Below are 18,256 nucleotides of genomic sequence, written 5' to 3' on the forward strand. Positions count from 1 at the left end.
AGAAACCACTTTGAAGATACCAAAGTATAGTACAACAACCATTGATAATAACCTACCACTTTTGTCTGTAACTCACTATTATCTGTCTATTTGTTTTCCTGAGGAACTATCTTGTAGATAACAATATGTACAACAACAACCACTGATAATTTCCTACCACTTTGTCTGTAAATTGGTAAGCCCCCTATTACTATGTTATCCTTCTTTTACTCTTTAAAATAAAAAAAATGTAAAAACCAACTTTATTCTGAGTTTTTCTTTGAAGTGAGGATGAAATCAATATTTTTTTCTTTCTGAAATTACTGTTTGAATTGGCAGACTTTGGGTAGAACAGCTTGCCCTCTATAATGTGGGTGAGCCTCCCCTGACTAGTTGAAGGCTTAAATAGAGAAAGAAAAAAAGACTGGCCTCTCCCGATCAAGAGGAGCTGCCCAGCCTCCATCCTCCAGTGGCAGCAGTCCTCCTGGGTTCCTGTCTGCTGGCCATGACTCAGCTGCAGCACTGGCCCTTATGGTTCTCCAGCCCACCAGACCACCTTGCAGACTTTGAACTACAAGTGTTCATAATTGTGTGAGCCAATTCCCAATGATAAATCTCTTCCTACATACACATTCTATTGGTTCTGTCTCTCTGGAACCCTGACTAGTACAGTGGCCATGAAGGTCAGCTGAAAACGTAGTGCAAAAGTGTCTAGCAGAGTCATCAACCCCACCAGGACCAGAGCGTCTAGGAGATGCTCAATAAATGCTACATTGTCATCCAGCTTCCTGGTTCTCTGAGTCATGCATGTAGTCAATACCCAAGGAGAAAAAGAATACTTCCTTTGGACCTGAAATCTATGGATCGGTCTGCCGATAATTCCCACTTTGAATAGCTTCTGTGAAATCATTTCTGTGATACAAACATTTCCCGGGCCCCTTCCTTCCTTCCCTGGCTCCAGGCTCCTGAAACATGGAACAAGAGGCATGGACTTTCATTTGTTTTTTTGTTGCTATGTAGTTTTGGGTGGGTAAGAGTGGTGGTATGGTTTGTGTCTGGATGTCCCCCCAAAGCCTCATGTGGTTATGGGAGGGTGGGATTTTGGAGGTGGCTGAATCTAGAGTTTGTGATTGATCCATGGTCCAATGCTGGGATTAACACCTGCTCTAGGGCAGGTTGCGTGCACACAATATAAGGGACAGAAAGAGTCTTGTCACGCTCTTCTCTCTCTTGTTGCCTTTGCTGTCTTCCACCGCCATGAACTGCTGCCCTCTGCTGTGTGCCACACTGCCTTGGGGCCAGCGGAGTATGGACTCAAACATCCACGGACTCTGAGCTAAATGAACCTTCCCCCCTTTAACTTTGGTATTCTGTCTCAGCAATGAGAAAAGTAACTAAGACAAGTGGGAAACAGCAGCCAGTTCCTTCCCACTCCTCTGAAGTGTCTGTCAAGCTACTTGTGCACTTGGAGGCTGGGAGGTGTGTGGGGCTCATTAGACCTCAGATACTTGAGACCTCTTTTCGGTGGAGTGCTTCTTACCAGTTGGTAGCAATTAGTAGAATTATTTTTAGCATATTTGAAAACTTTCTTGTCCTTACTGCACTTTGGGAATCTAGAATGGTTTGTGAGTGTTAACTTTTTTCCTACTTATAACTAACATCAAAAAACAAAAACAAAAACAGAAACAAAAAACCCAAAAACTAACATCATGATGAAAACTCACACTGGTGTATTTAGGTAATATCTTTTTTTTTTTTTTGGTTTTTCTCCGGTACCGGGAACCGAACTCACGACCTTGCACTTGCCAGGCAGGCGCTTTTGCCGCTGAGCTAAATCCCCAGCCCCGGTAATATCTTTTTTTAAATACTCCATTCTTACACCTTTGAGCTTGGCTTATATATTAGTTTTCAGCTGCAGCATAACAAAGTATGTACAGTGAGCTTAGCACTTGAAGCATGCCTGTTCATTATCTTCCGTTTCTGCAGATGAAAGCGTGGGCCTAGAGCTGGTTTCTCCGCTCTGGATGCCCAAGGCTGAGGCCATGCGGTGCAGCAGGCTGCGTTCACACCCGGGGCTCTGTGTCCCTGTCCAGGATCATTGCCGTTACTGGTGGGGTTCAGTTCCTTTGGCTTGAAGAGCTGAAGATCTTGGGTTTTGCTGGCTGCCAACAAGGGGCCACCTGCAGTTTCTGGAGGCTACTCCTGGGACCTCAGCACGTGGCCTTCTCTGTAGCCTGCAACTCTCCTGCTCCAAATATCTTTTAGTGAAGGGCCAGTCCCTTTCTAGGTCTCACCTGAGTAGATCAGGCCTATGCAGGACAATTGACCTTTTGACGAACTGAAAACCAACTGATTAGGGACTTCAGTTACGTCTGTAAAATGCTTTCTATCACTTAATATAACAATCATGGTAGTGACATCTATCCCAGCCACAAGTCCTGCTCACACCCAAAGAGAGGGCTCACACAGAATGTGGACACCCAGGGGTGCAAAGCTTGGGTGCTACGTGTTTCTTGGAGCTGCCATAACAACTACCACAAGCTGGACTGTTTAAATAACAAAAAGGTTTTGACTTGAACAGTTCTATGAAGAGTCTGTCCCAAGCCTCTCCCTCCCTGAGGTGCTTTGCTGGTGACGGGACACTGCTTGGGCTCTAGGCACCCCCCATCTCTGCCTTCCTCTTGCCATGCAGTCCTGTATCCATATCCCAATTTTCTCCATTTATAAGGACATAAGTCATTTTGGACTTGGGCCCAATCCACTCTTCATGCTAACTATTGCATCTTCTACGATCCATTTTAAAGAAGGTCATGTTCTGAAGCTCTAGGGTTAGAACTTCAACATGTAAATTTTGGGAGGCACCACACAACCCATAAACTAGCAAAGGACACACCCGTGGGTGTCCACATTCTGTATAAGACCCTCTCTTTGGGTTTGAGCAAGACTTGTGGCTATGTCACTCCATGACTGTTACATTAAATGGCAGAAAGTGTTCTATAGATGTCACTGAGGTCCCTAATCAGTTCGTTTTGGTTCATCAGAAGGTCGACTGTCCCGCATAGGCCTGACCTACTGAGGTGTTTTAGAACTGTTTTCATGTTGTTGGTTCTGGACTCCTCCTGATATGATCCTAATAGCTTTTAATAGCCTCATTGCTATTTGGCGAGATGGTACATTCCAGACTTCTCATTTCCTGTCCAGACCTGGACTTTGCTCACACCCAGAGAGAGGGCTCATGCAGAACGGGACACCCAGGGGTGCAAAGCTTGGGTGCTATGTGTCTCCTGGGGCTGCTTTAACAACTACCACAAGCTGGATGTTTTAAATAACAGAAAGGTCTGGACTTGCTCCTAAAAGCCTTGTGTACTCATTTTTTATTTTAGTGAGAGAATTTGAGGCCACGCTCTGAATCTGGGGATGTCCGTTGTTGCTGGATGGTCGTGATTTCTAGCATGGGAGAGCTGGTAGGGCAGGTTTGGGAGTCCTGAGTGGGATGAGAGTTTCTGTCTGTGAATGGCCCAGAACGCACAAGGTCTGTGAGCTCTCGCTGCTCTTAAAACTTTCCCAGAACTGTGCTCCGTGGGGCAGGTGTCAGTGTTGCTACTGACTCTTGTCATAGTGGCGGTGTTCTACCAAACCCAACCCTTCCATTGCAGTTTTAGTTAAAAACAGCCCAACTTCATTATTCCCTGTTCTCAGGTGCCACAGGGGCGCCACAGGGTGAAGTCATCCCTACAGATACTTGAGTGTCACCAGAGTTCATCACATGGTCATGAGCTGCCACGTGTCAGCACTGACCTCCGTGCCAGTTCCTCTGTCCTGCCCTGTGGTTCCTCTACCCTTTGGTGCTCTCCAGCTCATCGGTAGTACCCAAGTTCTTCAAGTCTGGGCTATTCTGGGACTACCCACGTTTCCATGTGTCTCAGTGTTTACATCTGTGAAATGGAGAGAATTATGCTCACCTCATCAACTAATGAAATGTAGATGTGTGATTGGCTAGAACAAGGTTGCGCCCAGCCAGTGCTCAACTGATCTGAGCTTTTATTTTAACAGTTCTCCACCCTAGCTGCGTCTTAGACCTGTCTGAGAAGGTTTCAAAAGAAAACATTGCTGCCCTACCCCTGGAGATTCTGACTTCACTGCGCAGGCAATTGGAACTTTTCAGGTTCCCTAGATGATTCTGGGACAGGAGTTGACAAACCATCCCGCCAAACTGCGGCTTGTTTTTTGTTGTTTTAGATCAACTTTATTTTTTTAAGAGTGGTTTTAGGTTCGTAGTGAAAATGACAGAAGGTACAGATATCCCACTTTCCCCTTGTTCCATTTGTGACCTCTACCATCCAGTAGCTGTTGGGTTGGTTTATTGTGGTCCTTTGCTATTTTTAAGACATCTTTCTTTTCATGGTTGCTGACCCCATTCTTGTCTCCTGGATCTGATATTCTGACCTCACAGTGGCTCATTCTCCTGTGTATACTTTCAATAGCTTTTTAAGTCTCCTAGATATCTGATTTAGTCTGTTTCATGAATTCCATTTCTTTCCTATTTGGGCGTTCATGGATTCCATCGTTTTCCTAAGCTTATCTCGTTTTAAAAATCTGTATCTTCTCGAGGTTCACTAACCATGCCCTTATCATGGTCATCATCTCTGAAGTCATCTGATAAATTATTTCTGACTTGACTTTTTCTAGATCCCCATTCACTTGCTTTGTTACTTCTGTTGTTACCACCTCAGAGAGCCCAGGTGGGTAATTTTTGAATTGTTCCACCCCATTGCCCACCGGGTTTGCCTTTTCAAGCTGGAAGTCTGGTGTTCTACCTTGTTTCTGTGTCTTCTCATTTTGTATTTTTAAAAGTGTAATTCCTGGGCTGATGCTTGGAGCCACAGATGCTGAATTGTTCATGACGGGTATCTCTAGCACTAGTATGCAGAACACTTAGGAAATGACTACTTTTCAGAGATGTCTTCCAGGTGGAGCTGGCTTTTGGGTTTTGAGCCTGTTGCAAGATCCTACCTCTTCAATTTATTGGGGCTGAGAAATTGCTGCCCATTCGGCCTAGGCCTGTTTCTTTGACACTGGCTGGGGGTATTGTTTATGACCCTTAGGCAATTTCAGTCTTGGCATACAAAGAGCAACTGATTAGAACAATTACGTCACCTTAGCTGAACTAGTACAATCAGTAATAATAATAGCATCAAGTACACCCTAGAAAATTACAAACTGTAGTAACTATTAATTTTGCACCTTTAACCACATGAGCATGATTCATAGTTATATAACAAAATCTAAAACAAACCAGAAAAGTGGCAATTTTACACTCAGGGGAGAAAATTTAAGAGGGACTGGAGAAAAAAATAAAGAAATAGAAGAGAAGAACAGGATTGGAAGCAAGGCTGGAGGACAAAGGAAGATTACACTTTCTTTGGGAACTGGTGACAAAGACAAGAGGGAAAGAAAGAGGAAGAAGTAGAAACAAAAGAACAACAGAAAACCAGAAACAATATTCTCACTTATATAAAAATAAGAACAAACATCAAGAAAAAGAGAAAAACTAGAAAAATTTTAAAAGCAAAGAAAGGAAGAAAAGCAGAAAAAAAAACTTCCACTTCAGGCCATGTATCTGCTCCCTGGTTGACAGAGGGGCAGACAGAGCCCACGTCCATGGTGACTGATCCCAGCAGCCAGTGGTAGAATTATACAGATAGTGGATAATCCCGGCAAGCCTGGGCCTCTTGTTCCACTGAAGTTCAAGCTGCTTCTGGTTTCTGGCTGTGACGCTCAACCCTGGGTTTTCACCCCACAGCTCTCTGAGTGCCTCCTGCTGGCTTGAACTCGTCTGGGCCTGAGCTGAGGCTTGGAGCCGTAGATGGAGCCAACCCACAGCTGCTCTCACTTCTGACACCTGTTGGGCCCTTTCCAAAACGGCTTCTGGCCAATTGCCCTCTCCTGGGGGTGTCTGAACCCAAATAACTCATCAGCCACTGCAGTCCACATGTCCAGTGCTCCGATCCACTGGTCACTTCTCCATGGAGGCCTCTGGGGTCACCAGCGGTCATCATGCGCCTACAGGATAAATGGATTATGTTATGGAGGACCTGGGGGCAGTCTTCTTTCTGCCTGAAAGGCTGCCTCTGCCACCCCATCCCTACCTCCTCCCTGCCTCCTCCTCTCCTTTCCTCTCTCTGGGTAAGCAGCACGCTTTCCTCCTTGGGGTAGGGCACCCTTTGTTCCCTGGAGTGATAGCAATGCAAGGACATGAGAAGGCGTGAGCCCGCTCCTCAAAGTTTGGGGGACTAGGAGATGGTTAGCATCCACCCCACAACAGGAACCCTTTGATCATGGAAGTTAGACTTCTGTTTTCCTCACTGTGGGAGTTCCACACGGGCTGTCCTTCTTCTGAAGGGAGCCCCTGTCCTAACTGCCTTTGTCCCAGGTCTGTCGGCCACTACTGGGTGGCAGATATATTCCTGCCACTTTTTCATGCAGACAAATTTTTCTTGCCTACAGCGCTTTTCTTCTGCACCATCTCCAGCTTCCCTTTCAAAATGAAAACAGCCCATTGAAGCTTTTTCCAAAAGTGGAGAAGCCTTGTTATCTCTGAAAAGTGTGGTGTAATGACAAACATCATCCTTTTTTGGGTTAATTTTAGAAATGTATTTTATCAAATGCAGTCTTATTTGTTTGTTTGCTTCAGACAAGGGTCTATGATGTCCAGGCTAACTTCAGACTCCTTGGCTCAGACCATCCTCCTGCCTCAGTCTCCTGATTAGATGGGATGCAAGTGCATGCCCCTGTGCCCACGGGCAGGCCTTTCTCATTTGTTTTTAAAGGGACACAACATGTTGAACATTTCCCAACTTATTTAGACATTCTTCTAAAATATGATTTAAATAGCTATAGAAGCATAAGCCGTATGCCTTAGTTAAAAAATTTCCTGTTAATGAATATTTGTCTCTGATTTTTGACAAATAGTGTAGTAATGAACATTCTTATTTATACATTTGTGTTCACGTCTCTGATTTTGTCCAAAGTATTGGTTCATATAAGCTAACTTTCTGGAATACATACATTTTTAAGGCTTTTGGAACAGATTGACAAATTGTCCCTAGAAGAGTTGTACCAATTTGGTTTTATCACCCGTCACAGTGTGACTTTCTCAGTACTGTATTATATATATATTTTTTAACATTTTGAGCATTTTCAAGAATTGTAAAATCTACATCCAAAAGTTTCTGTGAAATGTATATGTGCATTTTAAAAGCCTAACACAAACCAACCAACCAACCCACCCATGTTTCCACATCCCAGTGTAAAGAACTAAGATTACCAGCATCTTTGAACCTGTTTGTGTGGTGACCACCTCCTCGCATTCCTCCAGAACGGTCCTAATTTAGCATAGAGAGTTCCAAGTCACACGTTTGCGCTTGGAGCAAACCGGGACAACTGGTCTCCCTGTCTTATGCGCTCCACTCCAAATTTACCTCCTCCCTTGCTCCAGTGGTATCCTGTACGTATTTCTAAATGATGTGATCTTAGGTTGTTGCTGTTTTTCAACTCATAAAATGAACTCACACAATACGTTCCTTTTCTACCTTGTTTTCCCAACATTGTTTCTGGATTTATCTTGACGTAGCTAGCCGTCGTCCATCCAGCTTCTGTGCTGACCGGTCTTCCATTTGATGAACACTCTGGCTTCTGTCAGGGAGCCTCACAGCCTCTGTCACTGTGAGAAGTGCTGCTCTGAGCAGGCTTACATGTCTGCTGGCACCAAGGGTCAGACTTCCTCTAGGTTATTTACCAAAGAGACACACCGCTAGAGGAGAAGATATGCATGTCTTTCACCACATCCGGGAGTGGCAAATTGTTTTCTAGGGAGGTTTTGCCAATTTCCATCCATCAGCAATGCATGAAAATACTTGTTTTCTACAGCCTTATGAAGTAGTGTCTGACTGTAACTTTAGCTGTTTTGGTTCACTGTGGGTTTATCTGACACCTTCCCTATTACCTGTGAGACTGAACCTCTTTTCTGAAGTGATTGGTCATTTTTGCCTCTTCTGTGAAAGGCTTGCCCATATTTTTGTACATTTTTCTAGTGGTCCATTTGTCTTTCCTGATAGACTTACAGGGCTAATATTTCTGGCTTTATCAGAGTAAAACCAGGCTAAATTGGTGTTCAGAGTCACACTAAAGGGTTGAAAATCCAAAACACTACAGTTCACGGGTGTCGCCCTTGTGGCTTGCCTGGGCCGGACTGAGTGAGGAGGAACTGTCTTGGGCCATGTAGAAAATACACGTGATAGTCAATGTATGCAAGTAACACGCTTACTTTATTTTTTTTTATTATACCACTAAAATGAAATAACACAACAGACTTGAGGGCCACGGGTAGGATATGCCCGAGGGGATGGATTTATCAAAACTTGGAGTGGAAAGTGTTGTTATTTAGTCTCTTTAGCCTCGCTTGCCTGCAAACTGCTAGTATTTCATTCTTCAAAAAAGGAACCAGGAACATTATCTTCTACTTCAGTGGTTCTCAGAGTGTGGTGCCTGAACTAGCAGCACCAACATCACCTAAAGACTCATAAAAATGTAAATAATTGGGCCCACCGAGCAGAAAGTCTAGAGGTTTTTCTTTTTTTTTTTTTTTAGTACCGGTAATTGAACTCGAGACCTTGTGCTTGCCAGGCAGGTGCTTCTGTCTGCTAAGCTATATCCCCAGCCCAGAAGCTCTAGAAATAAGACCCTGTAACATGTGTTATGACAACCCTGCGGAAGAATTGGAGGTATGTCAGGTTTGGGAATCACTGCTCTACTCTGTCATTATTCTACTACTATGAATAGATTAAATTAACCATAAATAGATTAACTTATCATTCTATAGGTAATCAATACTTTACCATACAAATGTATTGCAGAAATTGTGTTTTAAGAAAAGGGTAGACTGAAGGTGGTGGTGCACACCTGTAATCCCAGCACTTGGAAGGCTGAGGCAGGATGATTGCTCTGAATTCGAGTCTAGCCTGAGTGCGTAGTGAGTGCAAAGCCACCCTGAACAACACACCAAGACCTCGTCTCAACAAAAAAGTAGATATTTAGGTTCCTAGAACTGGGATTTTTCTGACTCAGCTTGGACCTGAGTCCTTCTCACATTTTGCTTCAACACTTGCACATAACCAGAACATTTTGTCTGTCTGGATGAGGTATGAAAAAGAAAAGGGAAAAGGAGGAAAGGTGTTCTCGGGGGTGGTGTCCGCGTCGTTTCCCCGAGGTCTGTGGGTTGGGACAGTTCCGCTTTTGGTCAAGGAGACGCATCCCGTCTCCACCCTCCCTGGCAGGGCTGGGGAGCATGCTCCCTGTAGCTTTTCCCAGCGAGGCGCCATCAAGCCGGTGCCAGTGACCGGCAGTCACAGGATTCTGCCGTGTGCTCCGGAAACGCCTCACCGATTCCTCAGTTCCTCTTCTCTGCGCTCCTTCCCTTTGCAGTCCCCCAGGGCGTCCGCGGTGGGATCTCAGCAGCTTCTCAGGGCTGCGCGGGGCATCACGCTACCGCAGAGGGTCTCGGTTCTGTCCGGGGGGCGCCAGCGCCGGAGCAGCCGCACGGGCCGCGCTGGCCGCAGAGCCGGCAGCTCTGCTCTCCTCCTAGACTGAGGACCGGGCCGCGTCCTGACAGCACTGCGGAGCACGCTGTGGAGCATCCTGAACTTCAGAACGCTCCTGTCCTCACCCGTTCCCCTCACACGCGGCAGCCGGTTCGCCAGTACCTGCCCAGGACCCCGGCCCGTGGGACTGGAAGTACCCTGCCCAGCACCCGGGAAGCTAGGGCTGGGTGGAGCGGCCGCTGTCTGCGTGACTGGGGCGCGGAGGGAGGACGCGTGTGGGTCTGGGGAGGGAGGAACCAGAGGCGGAGAGCAGGCGCGGGGGGGTCTCCACAGCCTTCCAGTTCTTTCCCGGAGCCCGTGTCTGTGGCGTCTTTTGGGCCGCAGGAGGTAGATATTCCTACGTCACTCTGGTAATTTCTCTTTGCCAACTCTAGATCAAGTTAGATTCTGTTACTTAAAATCAAAAGCAGCCTGCTGAATATAGGATTAATCTGCAGGAAGACTTACGGGGTGGAGCTGGTCTGTGGCAGCAGGGAGCTGAGGAGGAGCCTTCCCACCCGGCCCTGCTGTCGCCTTGGAAGGTGCTTGGTGGTGACCGCGCGCGCGGTGTGAGGCTCTGCTCATGTGCAGAGAGACATTACTAAACTGTGTCCTTTCCTTAGCACGTTAGTGCAACATATTTGAAAAGGAAATCTTGTCTTTCCTACCCGCCCCCTCCCGGCCTTTGAAACCACCACTGCAGCTGCTGATAGACGTGTCTTTATGTAGAATGTGCTTTGTCCTTTTGGAGAAGACAAAGCATTATTGCAAAAGCAGCCAGCTGCTTGTGTTGGCAGAGTGAGAAGAGCTCGTCAGCATCCACTCTTCCACCCTTCCTCAGCTGAAGCAGCACTGTCTCCCTCTGTCTTTATTTTGTGCTCAATTTTCCTGGCCCAGGAACATAGGTATTTTGTGCTTCTAACTCTGAGAAGACAGAACAGCCCAGTCCCTCTTCCTGTGTGAAATGTGCCTAATGCTCAAGCGCTGAGCAAGCCTGATAGTATTTCTGCTTCAACTCATAAACATCTCCTCAGTCTCTTTCACAAGCACAGATCACTCAATGTTCCAAGATTCACCTGAAGAGAAATCTTTTGTTCTAAGCACTCAGGGCCACAGGAGAAGAAAGGTGAGCATAAAGTTGCTGGCTATTTTCCTGTGTGTCTGGCAAAATCGGCACCGGTTTTCTATCCTGATTTAGCTCCTTACTAACTGTGTGGTCTTGTGGAAATCACCGCATCCCTTTAAGATTCCTTGTCCTCGTGTGCACAGCTGGGATCGTGACAGTACCTACCTCAGGGGAGCTTGTGAAGATGCAGGGAGAGGCGACCGGGAGTCTCACACCTGGCTGCCCATTAGAACAGCTGGAGGTCTTTCCCACTGCCCAGTGCCAGCAGGCAGCCAGCAGAGTTGAGTCAAAACTCTTGGGCATGACAGCCCGCCATCAGTACTAGTTCCCTAGATAGTCCCAGTATTCAGCCAAATGTGAGAGACAGTGAGATAGTACTTATAATAGGCATTCAGTGACTAAGAGCTGCTTTTATTAATAGAATTAAAAATAGCCTGGGACTCCCCCAAATCTGATAGGCTGCTGTGACTGAAGATTTACTAGGACTCAAGTTTATTTCCTCTTGAGTTTATTCATCCGATGGTGACTGAGAATTTACTACGTTCTGAGCCTGGTGCCAAAGCCCCTTCTCCAACTGAAAGTAAAAATACCACGGTGCCTTCAAGGCGGAATTCCAGCTCTTCAGGCCTCTCTGGTTTCTCAGCACCCTGGCGCCAGGGTGCCGCCTGCCAGTGCCATTGCCCGCACTGGTGAGCGCCAGGCCCTGGGCGCCACTCCGAGCGTTTCTGGGCTTCCTGTGCCCCTGTGCCCTTCGTGCTGCCACCGTGTCCTCCTCACACTTCTGCTTTTCTGCCTGGCCCACCTCATAGGGTGGAATTCCTGGGGCAGAGCTTGCCCAGCAGATGGGTGCCCGCCCTGGCTGGCAGCCCTGCTCTTCTGCGATGAACAAGCCAGCTGGTGTCCCATTCCAGCGTTCTGCGAGCCCCCTGCAGTGGGACTCCTGCTCTTCTGTAAGCGGCTGTCCCCTCCCATGAGCTCACTGGGGTGCAAGACCGCTCAGGCCCCGCAGGCTTCCTTCAGGTCTCTTGCTTCCCTGTCTCTATTGTTCCAGGAGCCCAGAGCCCCTCAGAGGGACAGAACTCTTCCTGAACCATCCATGGGAACAGGGCGCTTACAGCTATGATAGGGAAAGGCCAAGAAGCTGGAGGCTGACCTCTGTGGCGCCACATGAAATTTCCTGAGGCTGGCAGCCCCGGGCAGGTGAGATGACTTTATTGTCGCAGATAATCCTTGGAGACTGTTCTGCTTCCTCCAGAGGAGAGAAGACCCGAGAGGGAAGGGCTCTAGCAGCTGCTATGGTGGTGGCAAATTCTGCTGAAGCAACGACTGTGCTAGGGACCTTCCGCCCTTCCTGGCCAACAGCAGACCGTAGGGCGGCCCCGCTTGGGAGGCCCCAGTGCTCTCCTTCCATCTCTGCCAGGAGGTTGCCCGCAGGGCACAGGCTTGCAAGTCCTTTCTCCAGGTCCCGGAGCTCTGTCTGCAGGGCCAGGCTGGGAAGGCCTTACGCACTCGTCCGGTGTGCACCCTAGTCCTGGCTCTTGCAGGCCCAGGCCTGTGCCCCTGGGTGCAACATTAGACAGGCACAGGGTGATTCCTCCCTTTAGCTTGGGAGAGCATCCACGCTTCAAGATTTGTATTGTCACTGGTCACGAGAAAGGGGAAAATACTTGCTATTTGAATGAGCTCTACATGTGTTATCTAACTTAAACTTTTGCAAAAGCCCTGTGTAGTGGGGTAGTTATCTCAGTCTTTCAAAAGGAGAAACAAATTCTTCCCAAGAGAACAGGGTTGGAATGCCCACCTTGTATTGAATCTGTTTCTCTAGCAAGCACAGACTGATACACAAACCTGACCTAATATTTGTGGTGTGTATACACAAATGTACACTTTGCTCTTTCCACTGAACACAGATCAGGGCTACTTTTATTGCAGCGTGACTAGAAATACTATATTCATTTTCATATCTGCTGTAGTAGTCAACTGAACAAGTGTACCATGTTTTATTCAGTTCAACTATGTCTGCTGCTGGACACCTAGGCTGTTTCTAGTTCTTTCTGTCACAAAAAGTACTGTAAGGAGCATCTCGAATATTCTTTGTACACTCGTAGATTGGATTCCTAGAGTAGAATTTCTAGGTCCAGTGTCATACTTGAGCCTTGATCTCTTCCCAAAGTCCAGGCTCTTTCCAGGATGGCTCTCTGGCTACCAAGAGTTCCTCCAGGCTTTTCTACTACTAGGAGAGCCCAGTGCACATGTGTACATATATGACACACGCTCAGGCCTCCAAATCCTTAGCTCCTGGGCAGGCTCCAGAGGACCTGAGCTGAGCATTACTAAGCCTTTTTGAGAAGATCCAGATTTCTTCTAAATCTAAATCTAGCTAAAGATTAGTTATCTTTTCTGTGTCTTCCTTTATGCTTATTCTTTGGAGGTGTGTACTACTTTGTTACAGGTCAGGGAGACAAGAATCCTAGCCACAAATGCTAACATACAGATAATGGGTTCTATACAGATGAGGCCCAATGTATAAGAGAATATAGATTCTATAAGCTGTCCAGATGGAGAGAAATGGTAGAAGAATCAAGTGAATCATCTCACAGTGAACAACACTATTGGCCTGCTGTCACATGGGGAAGTTACATGAAATGAATTCCATTCTGTGTGTAGCAGCTTTAACATTTCATGAAAATAAGCACAGCAAATATTCAGTGAGGCAGCTTCTTAAGACCATATTTTTAAAGACCATATTTCTTCACTTGTTGAAACTGGCTTTGTATTTTCTTCATGGGTTTGATGCCCTTGTCCCCCTAATGGGGTGCTGGCTGGAGCCCAGTATACTTACCAGGAAAGTATGAACTTGGCTCTGATATGAGCAGCGGGTTGGTGATCACCAGAGTCTGGAGGTGGCTTGCAGCATGCTCAAATACTTTGGTCTGTTTCTCACTGCCCCCAGCTGGGTCCCCGAGTAGATGTTCCCACTTTGCAGATGGGAATGAACAGTGGGGGCTCCTTTCTGTGATGTGGAGAGCCTGCATTTTAGGGCCGTTCTGCAGATAGATTAGAGAAACACATCTCCAAAAATGTGGTCTCGGCAAAGTAATTTCTTGACAGCTTGAGTTCTTTAGAGAATTGCAGACCTGTGTCTCAGACTTCAGAGCAGGAGGTACCCACCCTTTCCTCTGTTACTTAATAACATAAACATCATTGTTGTCAGAGAGGCAGTGTTCAGAAACGTTCTCATTTTTATAGCTCCAGAAGGAATGATGTAGTGCTCTATGATGTGGCGAACAGTGATGAACGTAAAGGCGAATCACTGACCAGTTTTATGTTCATTTCTCTTTTTTTTTTTGCAGTTTTATTTTTAGAGATAAAACCAAAACATATTAACACACAGACATAAATGAAACAACATAAAAACAATAAAAACAATACAGAATTTCAGACGAGGTGAAAAGGGATTAACAGTGGTTGCTCTAGTAGATACTGCTATGTTCATATTGGTTGCTCCAATGATAATTTCTTAACTTACCTGCACAAAATTAATTCATTGAGTCTCTTATTGTACCAAGCACCATGGTAGGTATCGGAGATATAAAGACAAAACATAGGCCAGGTATGGTGGTGCGTCCCTGTAATCCCTACGTTTGGGAGGGTAAGCCAGAAAGATCTCAAATTTAAGTCCAGCCTGGCTGCCTGGAGCAACTTGTCTCAAAGTAGAAAATAGTAAATGTGTGAAGGACCTTGGCTCAATTTCCAATACCAAAAAAAAAAAAAAAAAAAAAAAGCAAAAGAAAAGCATATAATCTCTGCCTTAATCTTTGAAAAGGAAGTTTTAGTTTCAGAAATAAAGCCTTAAAAAAATTAGGACCTCGTCACCCCTTCTTGTCAGGTAGAAGGCACCCATAGGGACTGGCCTTGGCGGAGCACTCACTAACCAAGGAAGAGAGCGCCTTCCACAGCGTCCCGCTTGTCTCTGAGGGGCGCAATCGCAACTGTGATTTGTGGATGAACACATAGTGCTATGTTTGAATTTTCTCTCAGCTTGTGGAGCTATGTGATGTACGAGTACAAAGAATTTGAGGACACCTAGTTGAACGCCTTCCTTTTATGGATAAAGAAACAGAAGTAAAGTGTCTCCTTCGATTGGCAAAGACGTGACGAAAACGCTTTGGATTCCTTAACTTTTAAATTCTTGGTTTTCCAAAGACGTGGAGACTGCAGGCTCAGCCCTGCCAGCGCACTTTGGGTGCACGTTCTCTTGTGAGGCAGCAGCCTAACGGGGAAGAAAGTTGTCGCTAAGAATCCTCCTAGTGCCCCTTCCTGACAGAGCGTGCTGGGCTGGGCTCCGGAGAATGGGGTCTGATTCTTAGTGCCAAGGCCAATCGGAAGCGCAAAGCGGTGCGGCGGCGCCCCCGCAGCACAGGGCCTTCCCTTGGCCGTGCTCCGAGCTGTGCGGTGCTGGGAGGGGCTCTCTGCCCTGTGCAGGGACGTAGGAGGAGGCAGGACAGGTCTCCGGGTCAGGCCTTCACACCCGCTTACAGTCTGTGCCGTGCAGGCTTCTATGCTGCCACTTTCCCACCTTTCTGCCGCTACAGCCGCAGCTAGTCTGCAGTGATTGTTGTTCTATGTTTTTTCTTTTCTTTTCTTTTTTTTTTTTTTTGTACCAGGAGTTCAACTCAGGACCTTGCGCTTGCCAGGCAGGCGCTTGTGCCACTGAGCTACACCCCCGGCCCTGTGATTGTTATTCTGGAGGAGCCAAAATCTGGCTTCTGAGTCTTTGTCAGGACAGCTCGGTGGGCACCCGCTTTGGGTCACACAGTCAGGGTGAGGGAGGGGACATTTCTGCGTTCCTGCTCCTGAGGGAATTTGTCTAAAGCAGTTCTAAACCCCATGTGCAGAGACTAGGGCTCACAGATGTTGGGGCCGAAGAGCGCAGAGTCAGGGTGCTGAGGGACCTGGGGTTGCTCAGGCATAGGCTGCTCTGCAGTAGCCTCAGTTTACATGCTGGCGTTTAGATGGGCCTGGTGACCTTGCCCTTTTCTCATTGTATTTCCCTTTACTCTGTGTGTGTGTGTGAGACAGAGAGAGACAGTGACAGAGAGAGACAGAGACAGACAGAGACAGAGAGACAGAGACAGAGAGAGACAGAGAGAGACAGAGTGAGAGACAGAGAGACAGAGAGAGACAGAGACACAGAGAAAGACAGAGAGAGAGACAGAGACAGAGAGAGACAGAGAAAGACAGAGAGAGAGGGAGAGAGAGAGACAGAGAGAGAGACAGAGAAAGACAGAGGCAGAGAGAGACAGAAAGACAGAGAAAGACAGAGACAGAGAGACACACAGAGAGACAGAGAGACAGAGAAATAAAGAAAGAGACAGAGAGAGACAGAGACACAGAGAGACAGAGAGAGAGACAGAGAGAGAGACAGAGAGAGAGACAGAGACAGAGAGAGAGACAGAGACAGAGAGAGAGACAGAGAGAGACAGAGAGACAGAGAAAGACAGAGAGAGATGAAGATGGAGACAGAGAGACAGAGAGAGAGACACAGAGAAATAAAGAGAGAGGGAGAGACCAAGACAACTGGCTAAAGCTGTGGGTGGATTCCCTTTGCCACCATAGTACAGAATGACCCTAACGATGGAGACTGAGCTGATGTCCTTGATCTGTCTTGGTGTGATTCTCAACTAGTTGAGCTGATTGTGACCAATCGAGGGAAAAAAAGCCTCCATTAGTCAAAGTGTGGTCCAAGGACCAGCTCTCTAATCTTGCTTGTAAACTTGCGAGAAAGGCAGAATCTCAGGCTTCCCTCCAGACCTACTGAGTAATAGTTCAAAATTTATCACATTTTAACCAGTCACGCAGGTGACTTATACACACAGGGAAACTTGAGAAGCACTGACTTAGAAAAGTCACCAGGCAGCACAATGACTTCCAGCTGATTAATGTTTTAAGGGTCCACTGCATGGCCAGAAGTGTGCCGGACACCTCAGCAGGTACCAGTCAAGCAGATGAAGACTCTGTCTTCAAAAGTAGCTCGGTGCATGTGATGGCACCATGCGGGGCACAGAATGGATCTGGGACTCAAGTTGTTGTTGACAGAAAGCCCTACTCTTGTTTTGTGCCTCTCGAATTTCTTTCTTCCCTTTGCTGTTCTTGCATTCTTTTGTGCTGCTCTGTATCACATAGGCTCTAATACTCAACTTTAAAAATTTCTCCCAGTTCTTTTGGTGGCTTTGGGGCTATCTCAGTCCCTCGTTCCTCATTTTTATTGTCTGCTTCTCCTCCAACTTGATGCTCATTCAGGGTTTTGACAGAGGCCCTGATTTTGCAGAATCCAGCGATACGGCTATTTTCTGCCTCAGCTATGAGTGGTTTGTCTATTTTGTTCAAAAGGGCCCAGAATTCATGCAATTCAAAAGGCAAATTCATACAGCTCAGGACGGACTTGTATGGTGGTTTCTGTTTGCTGATAAAAAGAGACAAAATCTTAATTGGTTCTTTGTTTGGGAGGATCCTTCACCTGTTCTGGAGTCTATTAAATACTTCTTTGGGCTGAGATTCCTATCTCAGTGGCCACTGACTGGCCAAGTGACAGATGCCATTTACACTAACTAGTTGACATACCTTATTATCTTTCTTCTCCGTCTGCAGCGGGCTGAGTAGTGCTAGATCACAATTACCCCTGCTAAGTTCATTGTCATGAGTCAGTCTCAGTGGTGTATTCATTTGATTATATCCTTTTAACGTTTAGAAGAACAGTGATTAGAAGAAATAACAGTGTCTCTAAAGTCTGTGAAATGAATAAAGGACGATGTGTTGAAATGCTTCCATTTGCCTTCAAGTCCCTCACTCAATCCATTAGCTGGTGGCATAAAGCACCTCACAGTCCTTATTCCTGGATTCTTCTGGCTGCCAATACTCAGGAAGACAGGCTTCTTTAAATCTAAGCAATCAATGCTGTGGATTAATTGTATTTGCTTTACTTAGACATTGTTAATAAGAATTGTCAGTATTTCCATTAAGAAAGAATAGCGCATAACATGACAAATGACAAATTGCTAATTGTACCAGTGTGTGTGTGTGCATATGTGTATGTGTGTTGAGCATTTTTTACATTATATTTTATTGGTACATTTTAGATAGATATAATGATCACATTGATCATAGAGAATTTGTCCCTGTACATGACAACTTTTTTTTCCCCAGTCCCCTACCTGCTGAGCATTTCTTTGGTGAGGATCCCTACTCCTGTGGCATTCTAGCACAAAACTGTGATTTGCTGTACAAGAGGACATCCACTAATGCCAGGTAGCTATTTAAGTTTGAATTAATTAAAAATAAATAAAAGGCTTAGTTACATTTGCAACATTCCAAATGCTCAATAGTCCCTTGTGGCAAGTGTTACTAGGTAAGGGAAATTTTCATCACTGCAGAACGTTCTTTTAGATAGTACTGACAATGGCTTGGTAGGATCTAAAAGAATATGGTTTTCTGTTTTATAGGTCTGGGTCCA

This window comes from Chinchilla lanigera, unplaced genomic scaffold (genome assembly GCF_000276665.1).
Source record: "Chinchilla lanigera isolate Chin_1 unplaced genomic scaffold, ChiLan1.0 scaffold00033, whole genome shotgun sequence".
Lineage (NCBI taxonomy): Eukaryota > Metazoa > Chordata > Mammalia > Rodentia > Chinchillidae > Chinchilla > Chinchilla lanigera.